Genomic DNA, 13,687 nt, shown 5'->3' with positions numbered 1-13,687 from the left:
TTTCCTTGTTTCTAGAACCCAACACAGGCCCAGACCCCAGAAAGGGACCCAAAAGTGTCTGTTGAATCCAGCCCTGCTCCAAGGGGCAGATACAAACTGAGGAGCTGAAAGGTTCCTCTTGATGCCCTTGGGCCCAACCTGAGTGCCAGCTGCCCAGCCTGGTATCACCCAGGCAGGGCATCTCTTCCTCCAGGGCTGGCCAATGAGGTTGCAGAGCGGCAGGGCTGTGTGGCGCAGACATCAGACATTGTGCTGTAGACACCTGGAAATGAAAGGGCAGCCTTTCAAGGGCTGTAGAAAGACTTCTGGAAAGGGCTGAGACTCCTTTGAGTACGGAAGAAGGCCCAAATGGCCGATAAACCTACTGGGATCCCAGCTGTTCCCCGCCCTCTTCCAGCCTTTCCCACCAAGGACAACAGTTAAATGGGCACAGAGAGTGAACCAGTGCTTCTTGTAATTAGTGGAAGACTATGCAGATGTTCCACCTGATCGGTAGTTTAATAACAGGGTGAGCTAGATAATAACTGTCATTTAACACCTATTAAATTATGGAGTAGGAATATTCAAATATGGTAGCTCATATTGATGGTTATGGACAAAATGGTACACTAGTGTAATCTTTATGCTATAATATAGCTTCACACCATTTTTAGAAGGAAGTGTAAAGCCATGGGAAGGTCTGTTTTTCGTGCCCCATGAGCCCACTCCTAGGGACCCACCTTCAGGGAACACTTCTGTATGGGCATGTCCACTGCACTATTTTGTTATCATAATCATCATTGCCATGATAACCTATTACTGGCACTTCGTATGGGCCAAGCACTCTGCCAGGTGTGGCAGTCTGTCCTTCTCCAACTCACTCTACAGGGTCAGGTATTGTCATTCTGCATAGGACCAGCATACTGAGCAACAGGCTAAGGCACAGAGAGTTCACAGAGCTAGCAATGATCTAAACAAGCCTGTATTTCTTTGACTGAACCCATTGTCACTTTAATTAAGTAACTAACATTGGAAAGAAGTTCAGTGCCCAGCAATAGGGAATCTTCAGGTAATTCACTGGGATAGCAAGCAGCCATAGAAATAAAGGAAGAAAGTACACTTTCACCTGATACACAGCAATATGTCTGGGGACCAGGAGTAGCAGAAAGGTGGAGGGCAAAGGTGTAAACCAGTATATGCAAGAACAAGTAAAGGTTAAGCCCTTCAGTATGCTCAGGGTTCAGAGGCTGCTGACTCCCCTGATTGCCTTCCCTTCAGTCTCTGGGAAAAACTGCTACCCTCAGGGATCACCAGTCCTTCCTCAATTAACCAGGGTGAGCCTGGAAACAGCCTGTTTTCTCTCTAGGCCAAAACACCCCCGAGGTGAGGCTGGGACATTCAACAGCCAGGGATGCCAACAGGATTCAAGGCAGGGCAGACCAGTATGTACACGGTCTGACTTGTTTGGGTGGTGGTACCCACAGAGCAGTCACAGCTTCTTGGGGTTCCAGGAAAAAATGATGGTACTTCCCCTTGATTCTCTATTGTCAGTGAGCCCACCCCTTGCAGAGCAGGGCCCACAGGATGGTCTCATTATTTTTTGATCATTTAAAAGTGGTAGATTTGGGATTATATCTCAGCCATAGGACACTAAAAGCAAACCTGGCAACCACCAGACTGTAAGGTATCCTCAGATACCAGACAATGTTATATTCAATGTCATGTTAAGAAACAGGCATATGTGGTGTGGGGTGGGGTGGCCCCATCTGCAGGGCCCCCTCACAGCTGCCATGGATGAGAATAAGTCTACCAAGACATGATCTCCTTGGAGAGGAAAGGTGGTCAATCTCTCAAAGGAGAAAGGCCAAGAGCCCTTTCCTCGATGGGCTTTTATTGGGTTTGTTTTGCACAGGAATACAGGTAAAGCTCATTAATCATTGTCAGGGAATAAGGATCAAACAATAGATAACAAAGAACTCTTGAGGGCCTATTTTGAGTCAGGGTCAGATAGCTAAAGAGCTATAAAAATTTGAGGAACAAACTCACTTCTTGCTTGGACCCTATTAATTGAGAGCATTCTAAACAAAGCAGGTTTCACAGGATTTTACATATTCTTTCTTAGGCCTATTGCCCTAGGGAACCTGACCTTTCCAGCATAGGGCGGTACCCACCACCAGCATGTTTCAGGCTTAAGTCAGGCAGGGGTAGTAAGGCAGCCAAGAGATTAGGAGACTTCTTACAGACAGAATGAAGACTCAGGCTATGTCATAGCCAAGGGGCAAGGTCCATCACCCCCTTTTGCTGTAGCCTCTCCCCCAAGTCCTTCCTTGGGGCCTTCACGTGATCATACCTGTCTTAGGTCGTCCCCACCTTGGGGAATCTTACCCGTCATTGGCTAACCAATCAAGCATTGGGGGCCAGTATGGATGGAAAAAAAAGGAGCAGAAGTGCCAACCCTACCAGGAAGATAAGCCTTGTCTCTTTAGTGGCTTACGGTCCGAAAGTTGCTTTATCAGCCTTAGCCATGGGGGGGTTACAGCTTCTGAAACCAGGCAGGGCAGTTCCCAACATTGGTGTGGCTCAGTATCCCTCTTTTTCTCTCTCCCCTCCCTTCTCCCAATAAAATCTTTTAAAAACAAATAAAAAATGGACATACCTAAAAATAAGAATAAACCTAAGTATCCCATGATGTTAGACAGCCATGACTTGCATCCATTCCCTGCCACACATGTAGAACTGGGTAACACATTGTGTCCTCCCATCCCTGTCCCTCGATCTAGAGGGACAAAAAGACCACCACGTAGATATGACCAACCATGAACCACATGCTCTGGTAGGGGAGGGAATGATGTGGAGATTCAGAAGAAAGGTTCTGTGGATTTAAAGCTCAAGGATGAGTAGGAGCTTAACTTGCAGCCAAAGCCAGGGGTTGAGAGGAAGAAGGATGGAAGAAAGGTTCAGGTTAGTGGGGCAGAATGGATAGGGGGTAGGCCAGATTTAGGGAATTGCAGTCACTAGTGTAACAGGACGAGCTTACACACACAAACATACTAGCACACAGAATGACAGATACAATGCAACGATTGGGTGTTCCAATTAGACTTGAGGGTCTGTGGTCTAAAAATTACAAATGTGATTATATTAGGACTCAGATTCATTTCTCTAAAGTCTAAGATGGTCCCTTTTAGTGACCCCTGCAGCAATATCCTTGATACTGGCCAGAAGGAGAGGAGCTTCCTCTGAGACAAAGGAGCAAGAAAAAAGGTAAGGAGTAGGGAGGGATAGAAGTGGCAAGTACTCAGTCATCATTATGAAGGGCAGTACCAACCTTCATAGTTATGGTCATACCAGAATGCTTGTCAGTGGTGTCAGCTGAAAGAAGAGGAAGCTCATAGGGTAGATGAGCTCTGAGAGGCTCTGAAACAAGAGGCATGGCCCCTCTGCCCTGCCAGGGAGTCATGAACAGGGCTGAAGCAGAGGCCCCACTGTCCAGATCACCCCTTCCAGGATGGTCCCATGGAAGCAGCAAGGTGGCTTTGGGGAACCTGGCAAGGGTACTCAGATCTGATACCTCCAGAGATGCCACACAGAAACTAGGGAGGGGGGTGCTCTAGATAGTAACAGGAACCCTGCTAGAATGTAAGCTCCAGATTTTTATATTTTTTCTTACTATATTTTTATTTTTCATTTACAGTTGGCATACAATATTATATTAGTACAACATAGTAATTGGACATTTATATAAATTATGAAGTTATCTCCCTGATAAGTTTAGTACCCATCTGATACCACACATAGTTATTGCAATATTATTGACAATATCACCTATGCTGTACTTTACATCCCTGAGACTGTTTTTATAACTGGCAATTTGTACTTCTTAATCCCTTCCCCTTTTTTGCTCATTACTGTAATCATCCTAAGAATTGGCAATCATCTGGGAACCATCAGTTTGTACTCAGCACCTATGAGTTTCTTTCTGTTTTGTTTGTTCATTAATTTTTTCTTTAGATGTCACAAATAAGTTAAACTGTATATTTGTCTTTCTCTGCCTAACTTATTTCACTTAGCATGAGGTCCTCTAGGTTCATCCATGTTGTTGCAAATTGGGAGATCTCATTCTTTTTATGGCTGAATAATATTCCATTTTATATCACATCTTCTTTACCTATTTGTCTGTTGATGGACATAGGTTGCTTCCATATATTAGCTAATGTAAATCATTCTGAAATGAGCATAGTGGTGCCTATATTCTTTTGAATTAGTATTTTGGTTTTCATTGGATAAATACCCAAGAGTGGAACTGCTGGGTCATATGATAGTTCTATTTTTCTTTTTTTTCCTTTTTTAAAATTGTTGTTCAAGTACAGTTGTCTCCATTATCACCTCACCATGGCCCCCACCCCATTCATCCCTGCCTCCCACCCTCAAACTTACCCCTCTGGCTTTGTCCATGTGTCATTTATTCATGTTCCTTGATGAACTTTCCCTATTAGTTCTATTTTGTCATTTTTTGAGAAATCTTCAGACTCTTTTCATGGTGGCTGCACCAGTCTGCATTCTCACCAACAGTGCACTAGGGTTCCCTTTTCTTCACTTTTTTGTCAGCACTTGTTTGTTGATTTATTGAAAATAGCCATTGTGGTCTTAATTGCCATTTCTCTGGTGTTTACTGACGTTGATCATTTTTTTTATGTTTGTTGGCCATCTGTATGTCTTCCTTGAAAAAATGTCTATTCAGTCTCCCACAGTCCCTCACACTCTCTTTCCAACCTGGGCTCATCATAATGGCTCCCACAATGAAGGGTAGTGAGAAGAAGGTCCGTTCTGCCATCAACCAGGTAGTAACCAGAGAATACACCATCAACATCCACAAGCTCATCCATGTAGTGGACTTCAAGAAGCATGCCCCTTGGGCATTTAAAGAGATCTGGAAATTTTCCATGGAGGAGATGGGAACTCTATATGTGCACATTGGCAGCGGGCTCAACAAAGCCATCTGGACCAAAGGAATAAGGAATAAGGAATGTACCATACTGTATCTGGGTACAGTTGTCCAGAAAACATAATGAGGATGAAGATTCACCAAACAAGCTCTATATGTCGGTCACCTACATACATGTCACCACTTTCAAAAATCTACAAATAGTTAATTTGGATGAGAACTAACTGCTGATTGTCAAATAAAGTTATAAAACTGACAAAAATGTCTATTCAGGTTCTCTGCCCATTTTTAAATTGGGGTTTTTTTGTGTTGTGGGTGTTAAGTTATATGAGTTCCTTATATATTTTGGATATTAACCTCATTGGATGTATCATTGGCAAATATGTTCTCCCATTTAGTAAGTTGTCTTTTCATTTTGTTGACAATTCCTTTCACTGTGCAGAAAAATTTTTATTTGATGTAGTTCAATTTGTTCATTTTTTTCTTCTATTTCTTTACCCAAGGTCACATATCCAAAAAGATATTGCTAAGACCAATGTCACCAAGTCTGCTGTCTGTGTTTTCTTTTAGGAGTTTCAGATCTTACATTTAAATCTTTAATTCATTTTGAGTTTATTCTTCTACAGGGGTTGGCAAAAGTAGTTTTAAACTTATTCATATGGAAAATTATACAATAAATAATACAAGAATAAACTGTGTTTTGTATACTCACAACTGTAAACCTAATTTTTCCCACCACTGTATGTGGTGCAAGAAAGTGATCCAGTTTCATTCTTCTGCATGTATCTGTGTAATTTTTCTAATAACATTTATTAAAAACTGTCTTTACTCCACTGTATATGTTTGTCTGCTTTGTCATAGATTAAGTGGCCATACAGGCATGGGTTTATTTCTCAGTTCTCTATTCTTTTCCATTGATCTATGTCCAGTTTTATGCCAATAACATGTACGTGTGTTTTTTTATTTAATGCTTGTTCAAGTACAGTTTTCTGTCTTATATTCCCAGCCCTTCCCGCCCCAGTGCTCCCCACCTCCCTCCCATTTCCACCTCCCACCTTAGTTATTGTCCATGTGTCCTTTATACTTCTTCATGTGAATCCTTCCCCTTTTCCCCAGTGATTCCACTCTCCCCTCTGGTCCCTGTCAGCCTGTTCTGTATTTCAGTGTCTTTGGTCATATTTTGCTTCCTTGCTTGTTTTGTTGATTAGATTACTGTTAAAGATGAGATCATATGGTATTTGTCTTTCACCTCCTAGCTTATTTCACTCATCGTAATGCTTTCCAGTTCCATCCATGTTTTGCAAAGGGTACGAGCTCCTTCTTTCTTTCTGCAGCATAGAATTCCATTGTGTAAATGTACCATAGTTTTTTGATCCAATCATTGACCAATGGGCATTTAGGTTGCTTCCAACTCTTGGCTATCATAAATTGTGCTGCTATGAACATCAAGGTGCGTAGGTTCTTCTGGATTGGTGCTTCAGAATTCTTAGGATATACTCCTAGTAGTGGAATTGCTGGGTCAAAAGGCATGTTCATTTTTAGTTTTCTTAGAAATTTTCATACTGTTTTCCATAGTGGTTGTACCAGTCTGCAATCCCACCAACAGTGAACTAGGGTCCCCTTTTCCCCACAACCTCTCCAGCACTTGTTGTTTGTTTCTTTGTTTATGATGGCCATTCTGACTGGTGTAAAGTGGTATCCCATTGTGGTTTTAATTTGCATCTCTCTGATAACTAACGGTATTGAGCATCTTTTCATGTGTCTCTGGATCCTCTGTATGTCCTCCTTGGAGAATTGTCTGTTCAAGTCCTCTGCCCATTTTTTGATCAGGTTGCTTGTCTTCTTTGAGTGGAGTCGAGTGAGTTCTTTGTAGATTTTGAAGATTAAACCTCTGTCTGAGGTATCATTGGCAAATATGTTTTCCCAAACAGTTGCTTCTCTTTTTATCATAATACTGTTTTCCTTAGCCATGCAAAAGCTTTTAATTTTGATGAGATCCAACTTGTTTATTCTTTCCTTTATGTTCCTTGCTCTAGGGGACGTATCGGTAAAACTATTGCTGCATGGAATATCTGAGATTTTCCTGCCAATGCTCTTCTCTAGGACTTTAATGGTTTCCCGGCTTATATTTAAGTCTTTATCCACCTTGAATTTATTTTGATGTATGGTGTAAGTTGGTGCTCGAGTTTCATTTTTTTTGCATGTAGCTGTCCAGTTCTCCCAACACTATTTGTTGAAGAGGCTATCTTTATTCCATTTTATGTTACTGCCCCCATTGTCGAATATTAATTGACTGTAGAGAGTTGGGTTTATTTCTGGCCTCTCTGTTCTATTCCATTGGTCTATGTGCCTGTTTTTATGCCAGTACCAGGCTGTTTTGATTACAGTGGCCTTGTAATTCAGTTTGGTATCAGGTATTGTGATTCCCTCCTACTTTGTTCTTCTTTCTCAAAATTGTGGCTGCTATTCAAGGTCACTTATGGTTCCATATAAATTTTGAAGTGTTTGTTCTATGTCTGTGAAATATGCCATTGGTACTTTAATAAGTATTGCATTGAATCTGTAAATTGCTCTGGGTAGTATGGACATTTTAATGATGTTAATTCTTTCTTTTTTTAGTATATTTTATTGATTATACCATTACACTTGTTCTATTCCCCCCCTTCATTCCCCTCCACCCACACACTCCCTCCCCCACAATTCTCCACCTCCTTAGTTTATAACCATGTGTCTCAAGTTCTTTAGATTCTATACTTCCCCCACTATTCTTGCCCTCCCCCTATCTATTTTCTACCTACCATCTATGCTATTTTCTGTGCCTTCTCCCCCCTTCTCCTCCTCCCACCCCCCTGTTGCTAACCCTCCATGTATTCTTCTTTTCTATGGTTCCACTCCTGATCTAGCTGTCCTCTTAGTTTGCTTTTGTTTTAGGTGTGGTTGTTAATAACTGTGAGTTTGCTGTCCTTTCACTGTTCATATTTTTCATCTTCTTTTTCTTATATAATTCCCTTTAGCATTTCATATAAGGGCTTGGTGATGATGAACTCCTTGAATTTGATCTTATCTGAGAAGCACTTTATCTATCCTTCCATTCTAAAGGAAAGTTTTGCTGAATAAAGCAATCTTAGCTGTGGGTCTTTGGATTTCATGACTTGGAATACTTCTTTCCAGCCCCTTCTTGCCTGTCAGGGCTCTTTTGAGAAATCCACTGACAGTCTGATGGGTACTCCTTTGTAGGTGACTGTCCCCTTATCTCTTGATGCTTCTAGGATTCTCTCCTTCATTTTAGTCTTGGCTAATGTAATTATGATGTGCCTTGGTGTATTCCTTCTTGGGTCCACCTTCTTTGGGACTCTCTGAGCTTCCTGGATTTCCTGGAAGTCTATTTCCTTTGCCAGACTGGGGAAGTTCTCCTTTATTATTTGTTCAAATAAGTGCTCCACTCGTGGCTGTTTCTTTCCCCCTTCTGGTACCCCTATAACCCGGATGTTGGGGTGTTTAAAGATGTCCTGGAGGTTCCTAAACCTCTCCTCATTTTTTTGAATTCTCATTTCTTCATTCCTTTCTGGTTGGATGTTTTGTTCTTCCTTCTGGTCCATTCCATTGATTTGAGTCCCAGTTTCCTTTCCATCGCTATTGGTTTCCTGGACATGTCCCTTCATTTCAGTTTAGCCTTCATATGTTCCTCTAATTTGTTACTATAATCAACCAGTTCTGTGAGCATCCTGATAAGCAGTGTCTTGAATTGTGCTTCTGAGAGGATGGCAATTTCTCGGTCACTGAGAGTTATCGGCTCTGGGACTCTGAGTTCTTCTTGCGCCATCTTTTAGTCTGTTCGCGCCTGTTTCATAGCAGGATCGGATCCCTAGGTGTTCACCAGAGCAGGGCAACTCAGTCACGGGGTTGTTACGTTGTATGTGGGGGCAGGGTCAAAGAGGAACAATGGCATCCCATCTGCCGCCTCCCGCGCCGCAGCCACAGGTGCCGCAGCTGCCACCGTCACCAGGCCCACCCGTTTCGTTCCACTGCATGTGAGTGTGCCACCACTGTTAGCCCTCGTCCCCTGGGGCCTGCGTGGTCCATCTCACTGTGCACAAATGTGCAACTGCGGTCAGTCCGCCCCATGCCCTGACTGGGTCCAGGCCACTTGCGCGCCTAGGTTGGGGTATCTGTCCTGCCTGACCCTGTTCCACTGCTGGCTCTGCCCCTCTTACCGTCCCCGCTGAACGGTTTGTCGTTGTCGGACTTCCGTATAATTCAATTTTCTGGTCTTTGGCTGTGACTTTGTTCTCCAAACCTTTGTTGTATTCAAACTTGGTTGTGGGAGAAGGCACAGTGTTTCCACCTATGCCTCCATCTTGGTGGAAGTGATGATGTTAATTCTTCCAATCCATGAATGCAGTATATGTTTCCATTTGTTTGTGTATTCCTTGATTTCTTTCTTGAATGTTGTGTAGTTTTCTGCATACAAGTCTTTTACCTCCTTGGTTAGATTTATTTCCAGATATTTTATTTTTGTTTTTGCTATATCAAATGTAATTTTTTTTCTTGATTTCTGCTTCTGCTATTTCATTGTTGGTATATAAAAATGCCTTTGATTTCTGGATATTGACTTTATAACCCACTGTTTTGCCAAATTCATTTATTAGTTTGAGAAGTTTTTTGGTAGAGGCTATAGGTTTTTCCAGGTACACTATTATGTCATCTTCGAACAATGATAGTTTTGTTTCCTCCTTTCCGATTCGGGTGCCTTTTATTTCCTTTTCTTGTCTGATCGCTGTGGCTAGAACTTTCAATAGTATATTGAATAGAAGCGGTTAAAGTGGACAACCTTGTCTAGTTCCTGATCTTAGTGGAAAAGTTTTTAGTTTTTGCCCATTGAGTATGATGTTGGCTGTAGGTCTTTTATATATGGCCTTTATTATATTGAGGAATGCTCCCTCTATTCCCATTTTTCTGAGTACCTTTATCATAAATGGGTGTTGTACCTTATCAAAAGCTTTTTCCACGTCTATTGATATGATCATGTGGTTTTTGTCTTTGCTTTTGTTTATGTGGTGTATTACATTTACTGATTTGTGAATACTGAACCATCCTTGCATCCCTGGGATGAGTCCCACTTGGTCATGGTGTATGATCTTTTTGACGTATTGTTGGATGCGATTTGCCAATATTTTATAGAATTCTCCTGTGAAACCATCCAGTCCAGGGCTTCTGTGTGATGGGAGTTTTTTTATTACTGCTTCAATTTCATCTGCTGTTATTGGCCTGTTCAGGTTTTCTGTTTTTTTCGTTGAGTTTTGGAAGATTTTATTTTTCTAGAAATTTGTCCATTTCACCTAGGTTTTCAAATTTCTTGGCATACAATTCTTCATAGTAATTTCTTACAATCCCTTCTATTTCTGTGGCATCAGTTGTAATCTCTCCTCTTTCATTTCTGATTGTGTTTATTTGGGTCCTCTCTCTTCTTTTCTTTATGAGCCTACTTAAAGGCTTGTCTATTTTGTTTATCTTTTCAAAAAACCAACTCCTGGATTCATCGATCCTTAGAATTGTGCTTTTAGTCTCTGTCATGTACTTTTGATTACTGTGGTCTTATAGTATAGTTTGATATCAGGTCCCAGGATACCTCCAACTTTGTTCTTATTCCTCAATATTGTGTTAGGTATTTACCATCTTTGTGGTTCCATATAAATGTTTGGATTATTTATTCTAGTTCTGTGAAAAATGCCATTGGTATTTTGATAGAGATTGCATGGAATCTGTAGAATGCTTTGGGTAGTGTGGACATTTTAACAATGTTAATTTTTCCCATACTTGTGCAAAGTATATTCTTTCACCTATTTTTATCTTCTTCATTTTTTTCTTTGATGTTTTATAGTATTCCAAGTACAGGCCTGTACGTCCTTGGTTACATTTATTCTTAGGTATTTTACTCTTTCTGATTTAGTCATAAATGGGATTTTTTTTAGGTTCTATTTATTTTATCTTTAGAGAGGAAAGAAAGGAGAGAAGGAGAGAAACGTCAGTGTATGGTTGCCTCTCATGAGTCCCCTCCTGGGAACTGGCCTGCAACCCAGGAATGTGCCCTGACTGAGAATCAAACTGCGATAGTGTGGTTCACAGGCCCGTGCTCAATCCATTGAGCTACACCAGCCAGGACAGGATTGTTTTCTTAATTTTTCTTTCTGATGGTTTGTTATTGGGGTTTATGAATATTTTGTTTTTGATTACCTTACTGAGTTCATTTATTATTTCTAGTAGGGTTTTGATGGACTCTTTTCTCATCTTAATAATATTTTTATTAACATTTGAATATAATTCTCTTCATTTTCCCACTCCTACTTTCCCCCACCCCACCTACCTCCACCTCCAACCCTCAACCCTACCACCCTTTGGCTTTGTCTATAGGTCCTTTATACATGTTCATTGATGACCCTTTCCCTTCCTTCTCTTGTTATTTCCCTCCCTCCTCCTTTCTGGTTACTGTCAGTTTGTTCTTCATTTCAGTGTCTCTGGTTATATTGTGCTTGATGGATTCTTTAAGGTTCTCTCTATATAGTATTATGTCATATGAAAATTGACAGCTTTACTTCTTCCTTTAAAATTCAGAATCTTTCTTTTTCTTTCATTCATTCATTCTTTTTTCTGATTGCTATGGGTTATACATTCAACACTATGTTAAATAAAAGTGGTGAAAGTCAACATGCTTGTCTTTACCTGATCTTGAAGAAAAAGCTTTCAACTTTTCACCATTGGGTATGATGTTAACTGTGGATTTGTCATATATGGCCCTTATCATGTTGAGGCTGTTCCCTCTATTTCCACTTTGTTAGAGAGTTTTTATCATACATGGTTGTCGAGTTTTGTCAAATACTTTTTCTGTGTCTAATATTTTTATGATTATATGATTTTTATTCTTAATTTCTTTATGTGATAAATCATGTCAATTGACTTGAAGATCTCAAACTAACATTGCATCCAAGGAATAAATTCTAGTTGATCATGGTGTTTGATCTTTTTAATGTATTGCTGAATTCAGTTTGCTAATATCTTTGAGGATTTTTGCATGTATGTTCACTAGGGATATTGCCTTATAATTTTCTGTTTGTGTAGTATCTTCACCTGGTTTTATACAGAGCAGCAGTGTTCAACAGGTTTGCACAAAATTTTTAAAACATGCAATACCTGACTACATAGTCAGGAGTACTGACCTCGTCTCCCTTAGATCAACAAATAAAAAAAATGATAACAGTTGTGGTCCAATGTGAATAATTCAAAACTATATCTATTTATTTGTTAGATCATAAAAAAAAATTTTGGTGTGCTGCAGAACTTTAGTTATTAGTTTATGTGTACCACAAGATGAAAAAGATTGAAAATTGCTGATAGGGAATAATGCTGATCTCAAAGTGAGCTTAGGAGCCTTCTCTTCAATTATTTGGAATAATCTGAGAAGGATGAATGTTATTCTTATTTGAATGTTTGATAAAATTAACATGTGAAGCCATCCAGTTCAGGACTTTCATTTGTTGGGAATTTTTTATTAATGATCTGATTTCATTAGCAATTATTTGTCTGTTCAGATTTTCTGTTTCTTCCTAATTCAGTCTTGGCAGATGGTATGTTTCTCTGCATTTATCCATTTCTACCAGGTTGTCCAATTTGTTGCCCCACTCTTGATTTCATTTCATTTATTTTCCTATTGTATTTTAGAGTTTCTTTGATTTAATTCTGCTCTGATACTTATTATTTCCTTCTATCTACTCACTTTGAGCTTGCTTTGTTGTTATTTTAGTTCTTGTAGGTGTAAGGTTATTTATTTATTTTTGTTTCTTTTTAAAAAGATTTTATTATTTTGAGACAGAGGAGAAGGGAGGGAGAAAGAGAGAGAAACATCACTGTGTGTCCCCTACTGGGGACCTGGTTTGCAACCCAGGCATGTGCCCTAACTGGGAATTGAAATAGTGACCTTTTGATTTGCAGGCTGGCACTCAATCTGCTGAGCCACACCAGCCAGAGCTGTTTGTTTGTTTCTTGAAATAGGGTGGTATTGCTGTATATTGTTCTCTTAGAACTATTTTTGCTGCATCCCATAGATTGTGGGTCATTTTGTTTTCATTTTCAGTTGTCTCTTGATTTCTTCCTTGATTTTGTCATTATCAATAACGTCATTTAGCCTCCAAGTGTTTGTGTGTTTTCTTCTTGTAATTAATTTTTAGTTTAATATTATTGTGATTGGAGAAGATTTTGATATGATTTCAATCTTCTTAAATTTATTGAGACTTGTTTTGTGACCTAACATGTGGTCTACCCTGGCAAATATTCCACATTCACTTGAAAAGAATGTATATTCTGCTGCTTTTAGTTAAAAAATTCTAAAAATATTAATTATAAGACCACTTGTCTAATTGTCATATAAGGCTACTGCTTACTTGTTCATTTTCTATCTGGATGATCTATTAAGTGATTTCTTGGGTTGTTGAAGTCCCCTAGTGTGACTGTATTACTGTCAATCTCTTCCTTTATGTCGATCAATATTTTTTTTATATATTTAGGCGCTCCTATAATTGGTGCTAGAGTTTATCTTCTTGTTCAATTGATCCCTGCATTATGAAATACCCTTCTTTGTCTCTTCTTATAGCCCTTGTTTTAAAGCCTATTTTGTCTGATATAAATATTACTACCCAGCTTTTGTTTTCTGTTTTTATTTGCATAAAATATCTTTCTCCATCCCTTAGCTTTCAGTCTGTGTCTTTCCAT

General features: G+C 39.8%; 1 protein-coding gene and 1 pseudogene across 1 annotated transcript in view; both read left to right on the top strand.

Moving 5' to 3' along the window:
• LOC118994120 (rho GTPase-activating protein 22-like) overlaps positions 1 to 13,687 on the top strand; it is an 84,578-nt gene that overhangs the window by 30,637 nt on the left and 40,254 nt on the right. The gene's annotated exons all lie outside the window — the stretch shown is intronic.
• On the top strand, positions 4,750 to 5,173 carry LOC118994119 (60S ribosomal protein L31-like; annotated as a pseudogene).

Source organism: Sturnira hondurensis, unplaced genomic scaffold (genome assembly GCF_014824575.4).
Source record: "Sturnira hondurensis isolate 20B ecotype Veracruz unplaced genomic scaffold, ASM1482457v3 Scaffold0009125, whole genome shotgun sequence".
In the NCBI taxonomy this organism is placed as follows: domain Eukaryota; kingdom Metazoa; phylum Chordata; class Mammalia; order Chiroptera; family Phyllostomidae; genus Sturnira; species Sturnira hondurensis.
This window is presented reverse-complemented; position numbering and strand designations above follow the sequence as displayed.